This window comes from Octopus bimaculoides, chromosome Z (genome assembly GCF_046866305.1).
Source record: "Octopus bimaculoides isolate indiv1 chromosome Z, ASM4686630v1, whole genome shotgun sequence".
NCBI lineage: Eukaryota > Metazoa > Mollusca > Cephalopoda > Octopoda > Octopodidae > Octopus > Octopus bimaculoides.
In genome coordinates this window covers 4,410,853-4,416,918 of record NC_142944.1, presented here as the reverse complement: position 1 = coordinate 4,416,918, position 6,066 = coordinate 4,410,853, and positions in this window count along the sequence as shown.

Here is a 6,066-nt window from a genome sequence, read left to right as displayed (position 1 = left end):
ATTTTATTGTTGAATTTTTATGTTTTTTTCTTCTTCATTTAAAGCATTATTATAATAATTGGATAATTTATGCACTAATAACCCTGCTATGAATGAGTGTGTTTGTGTATGTGTACTTTATTTCTACAGAAAATACAACTTTCCTACAAGGATCACACATCTGATCAGACAGAAAACCCCAATGCTGGTAATAAAACCGAGTGCACAAAACGAGATTGATCCTACGTTGATAGACTTAGATTTTTGGGCAGTTTTTCTCCTGGGTCAGTGGACATATTATATCTCTATAGATTATATCACAATGTCGTCTTGGTCACATCAGTTATTTTTTTATCAATTGTATTGTTTTTTTTATCTTTAATTTGCTTCAGTCATTGGATTGTGGCATTGCTCTGAAGGGTTGTACTCTAATAAATCAACCCCAGTAATTATTTTGCCAAACCACTAAATTACAGGGACATAAACAAACTAACACCAGTTATGGTGGTGGGGGATAAGCACACACAGACGTGACTATATATATATATATATATATATATATACAGATTCCCTTCAGTCATGAATGACCATGGGATTGCACCTAGAAAGTTCTCTGAGGCACAAGTCCAAGCAAAGTTGTTTATGGAAGACCAGCTATATATATATATATATATATATTGAGGGATTATTACTTCGGACAAAATACTTCATAAGCTCTCTGGTTTCCAGCAATGACTCTGACAAAAATAGCATTAATTTTCTTAGGTCATTCAATTTACCTTGGTGGATCAGTAGACCAATTGAGTAAATCTATCTATAATGACTACTAGAAACAGCTGTAAGCCAGATTTGCTCTAATAAAGGAATTATATGTAATGAACATTATTTTTTTAACTTGTCTCTTATATATATATATATATATATATTTAATGACAGGTTTCCTTTAGTTTTCATCTGCCAAATCCACTCACAAGGCCTTTGTTAGCTTAGAGTTACAGTAACCCAAAATGCCATTCAGTGAACCTAAACCCAGATCCATATGGTTGAGAAGCAAACTTCTTCCCACACAGCTACACTTGTGCCTACATTCATGAACTTAATTATTGGTGTTTCTCTTTAATTTTAATTTTAATTATAGATGCTTTTTACTCTATATAAGTACTTTAATAGTTAAATAGTTACTGAAATTTTCAGTTGCATGTTTTCTTCAACTTTGTGAGGTTGAAGGAGCTGCTTTTTTTAATTATGGGGACAGTGGAGTGAATTCTTAAAAGGAATAAAAATGGCTAAGCTTGGCATCTTTTATCTTTTACTTGTTGCAACCATTAGACTACGGCCATGCTGGGGCACTGCCTTGAAGGGTTTTAATCGAACAAATCAACCCCAGGAGTTGTTTATTTTTAAAGCTTGGTACTTGTATCAGTTTCTTTTGCCAAACCATTAAGTTACAAGGATATAAACAAACCAACACCAGTTGGCAAGTGGTCGGGGTGAACAGACACAGAAATACACATATATACTATGGGATTCCTTCAGTTTCCTCTACCAAATCCATTCGCGAAGCTTTGGTCAGCCCAGGGCTATAGTAGAAGATACTTGCTCAAGGTGCCATGCAGTAGGACTGAACCCAGATCCATGTCGCCAGGAAGCAAACTTCATACCACCCAGTCATGCCTGCACCTATAGGATATATTTGGATAAATAGTAGAGACACCAAGATTAGTTTACTTTGAAAAGGCTGGGAGAGATTTGAAGAATTTTTTGCTTTTGGTAGTGAAGTGAAGATTGGCTGAGGTAATTTTCTTGTGTATGTGTGTGTGTGTGAATGCAGGAAATTTATTTGTACAACACTGACAAGCCCTTTTAAGGGACCCGAAAGCTTGATTGCTTTTTGGGAGGTCAGGAAACTTGCAGGTTCTGTAATGCACAAATCAACTTTTGCTTTCCTGATGCTCTTGCAGCTGTAGGCAAATGTCATTCTATTTGGTGATGGTAAATGACATCTTCGGGTGTTCTTTGCTTCCTCTAGTACAATACAACTTTGAAGGAACTACTTGGAGATTAAGAGATTGTGTAAAAGTTGTGAAGGGTACAAGGATCTTATTTCTTTATTGCCCACAAGGGGCTACTCATAGAGGGGACAAACAAAGGGATTAAGTTGATTACATCGAACCCAGTGCATAACTGGTACTTAATTTATTGACCCCGAAAGGCGGAATTTGAACTCAGAATGTAACAGCAGACGAAATACTGCTAAGCATTTTTGCCCGGTGTGCTAACGTTTCTGGCAGCTGGCCGTCTTTTAGGATCTTGTCAAATGTAGTTATCTTGGACAGATCAGAGATTATTCGTATTTTATGCCGAGGCAGCAATTCTAGGATAGGAATAATTCGATTACATCAACCCCGGTACTCACCTGGTACTTATTTAATCGACCCCCGAAAGGATGAAGTGCAAAGCCGACCTCGACGGAATTTGAACTCAGAACACAGCAACAAAGTACTGCTGAGCATTTCGCCCTGCCTGCTAATGACTCTGCCAGCTCCCCCCACCTTAATCAATACTCTTTTACTTGTTTCAGTCATTTGACTGCGGCCATGCTGCAGCACCGCCTTTAGTCGAGCAAATCGACCCCAGGACTTATTCTTTGTAAGCCTAGTACTTAGTCTATCGGTCTCTTTTTGCCAAACCGCTAAGTTACGGGGACGTAAACACACCAGCATCGGTTGTCAAGCGATGTTGGGGGGACAAACATACACACACACACATCACATACATATATACATATATACGACGGGCTTCTTTCAGTTTCCGTCTACCAAATCCACTCACAAGGCTTTGGTCAGCCCGAGGCTATAGTAGAAGACACTTGCCCAAAGTGCCACGCAGTGGGACTGAACCCGGAACCATGTGGTTGGTAAGCAAGCTACTTACCACACAGCCACTCTTACGCCTATAGTAATAATAATAATAATAATAATAAGTGGTCTGTCAATATGAACAAAAAAAAGGCAATTAGGTGCCATGAACAAGCCTTGCTAGACAAGAACAATGGCAAATGTAAAGCTGTCGGGTAAAGGGTCATTAGAACTTTGGAACCTGCTGGGTATGTTCCAGTTTACTGCAAATGGGATCATGAACCAGATTCGGAATAGAAGCTTTCTTAATGAGGCCCAGATTCAGACAATCAGGTAAAGTCTCCGTAGTGATGATAACCTCAAGGAGGATAATGTTGGTGAAGATCAGCAAATGCATAGGCAAGGTGAAGGTGTAGTAGAGGAGAGGGCGGCCAATCAATATAATGTAGAAAACCTTGTACGACTGAGGAAGACTCGAGGATATAATGGTTACAAGAACAGAGACCCAAGCCAGTGGTTGATGGAATCCTGAAATACATTTTAACAAAAGATTTATTTGAAACAAGGGACTTGATTAAATCCACTTCAATTTTAGTAGGTGAACTGGTTAGAAAGAAAGAGAGGAAAGCAGGTGGAGAGGAGGAGCCATGGTGGAAGTGGAGAACTGAAGGCCATATCAAAACCTTGTATAAAGATCTGAGTCACATAGAAGAATGGTCCAAAGGGCAATGGAGACATGCTAAAAAAAAAAAGGTGAGGGTATATCTTGAAACAAAATACCAAATAGAAACGAGAGGGTTCAAAACCCTAAAACGTGAGGGGGGAAAAAACATTAAAGGTGCAACACTACACTGATCGCATATCACAGTTCCAGCAAAACAAGTTATTCTCAAATAACCAGAGACATTTTTTTAAGAGCTTAGGAGGAGATACAGAAGATAATATACTTCCTGAAGCAGAGGAAACCTGCAAATTTTGGAATATCTGTGGGCAAGACATTTCCCACAACCACGATCCCAAGTGGATTTATTCTGTGAGATCCGAACTGCATCACCCTGAAGTTCCATGACAGGGCCATGTATGCATAACATTGGATGATGTAATTACACAGGTATCAAAACTGCCAAACTGGAAAACAGCAAGGCCAAATGGAATCCAAAGCTACTGGCTCAAGTGGTTTAAGTCAATACACAAGAGAATTGTGCTGCAATTAGACAATTGCCTACGGAGTGGTGCAGTTATGGAGTGGATTGTATAGGGAAAGACAACATTGTTGATGAAAGATTGGTCAAAGGGTAATGAAGTTGGCATTTACTGACCCATTGCTTATCTTAACCTCTTATGGAAAGTGTTAACAGGCATCCTCGAAGGGAAAATATATATGTTCCTTGTGGAAAACAATCCACTGCCAGTAGAACAAATGGGATGTTGAAAAGGGTCCAAGGGCACCAAGGGCCACCTTATGATAGACAAGGTTGTAAGGAAGAACTGCAAACGGTATCACAAAAACTGGTGCATGGCCTGGATAGACTTTAAAAAGGCTTACGACATGTTGCCGCATTCATGGATTCTGAAAACATTTGACGTGTGGAATAACTGAGAATGTGTGCACTGATTAAGAACAACATACCTGGTTGGAAAACACATCTTTTCTGTAACAACCAGCACTTAACCAAGGTAACAATCAAAAGAGGTATCTTCCAGGGAGATTCTTGTTCACTTTTGTTATTTGTTATAGCCTTGATCCCACATTTTTGTAGTTCTATGCAAAGTCAATGTGCACTATGAGCTGAGAAAGAATGGACCTTGTCTCAATTAAATTCTCTTTATGGATGATTTAAAACTGTTTGCAAAAACAGAGTGCTAAATGGAGAGGCTGGTTGAGACTGTGCAGATGTGCAGCAAGACTATAGGGACGGAATTCAGTATCTCAAGGTGTGTGGGGCTCACTTTGAAACGGGAAAATAGCAGATTGTTGGGACATAGAATTGCCAAACAGAGAGCAAATGGAAGACCCGGATGATGATGATGTACCTTGGGATCCTGGAGCTGGACAATATCTTGCACAGAGAAATGAAAGACAAGGTCACCACTGCATATTTCAAGTGCCTATTTGGTAAACAGCAAACAAGACCTGCTAGAGTATGCTGCTAATGCAGAAGGATTTACCAACAATGGATTTGTGAGTGCTAACGAATTCCAATAAAAAATAGCCAATGAGAAATAAGAAACTCTACTCTGCATGGAATTACATAGTCAGTTCCACCATGAAACTAACAACTGAAAAGACCAGCAAGTATCATGGAAGTGGCTCAGCAAGGGTGGCCTTAAAAAGAAGACTGAAAGCTTAATCATTGCTGCCCAGGACCAGGCATTGAATACCAACTCAGTGAAAAGGGATATGTACCACACAAGTGCAACAAACCTGTGCAGAATGTATGGGAAGAGGGTTGAAAGCATGACTTGCATTGTTAGTGCTTGTGAAAGTCTTGTGCAGAAAGAGTACAAGTGCAAACATGACAAGGTAGTGCAGAACCTTCACTGGCTACTGGAAGTGGATAGGAGGTGACAGGTGGAAGTGGATAGGAGGTGACAGGTGCTTTGTACCAACATACTTCAGAAAAGGTAATAACCTTTAGGAGAGACAAACAGAATGCCGAATAATTGATGTAGCAGTGCCAAGAGATCAACAGATTATCATGAAAGAAAGAGAAAAGATTGATAAATATGGAGACCTGAGAATTGAGATCACCAAGATGTGGCAACTACATGAGTCATGTATAAAGGTTGTTCCTGTTGTCATCAAAGCATGAGTTTGATACCACCCAACCTGAAGAAACATCTGGAAACTTTAGAAATACCCTACAATCTTGGTGTATTGCAAAAATTGGCATTACTTGGAACTGCACGCATATTGTGTAAAGCACTGTCTGTCTGAGGTCCTTACTGTGACTTGACAAACAGTACAAACCCCTGGTACACACAATATCCTCAATCAACAACACCATGATATTGGATGCTGTGCAATGTCTTCAATAATAATAACAATAATGATAATAATAATAATAATAATAATAATAATAATAATGATAATGATAATAATAATCATCCTTTCCACTAGAGGCACAAGGCTTGAAATTTTGGGGGAGGAAACTTGTAGATTACATCGACCCCTCCACCAGTGTTTCACTGGTATTTAATTTATCGATCCCAAAAGGGATGAAAGGCA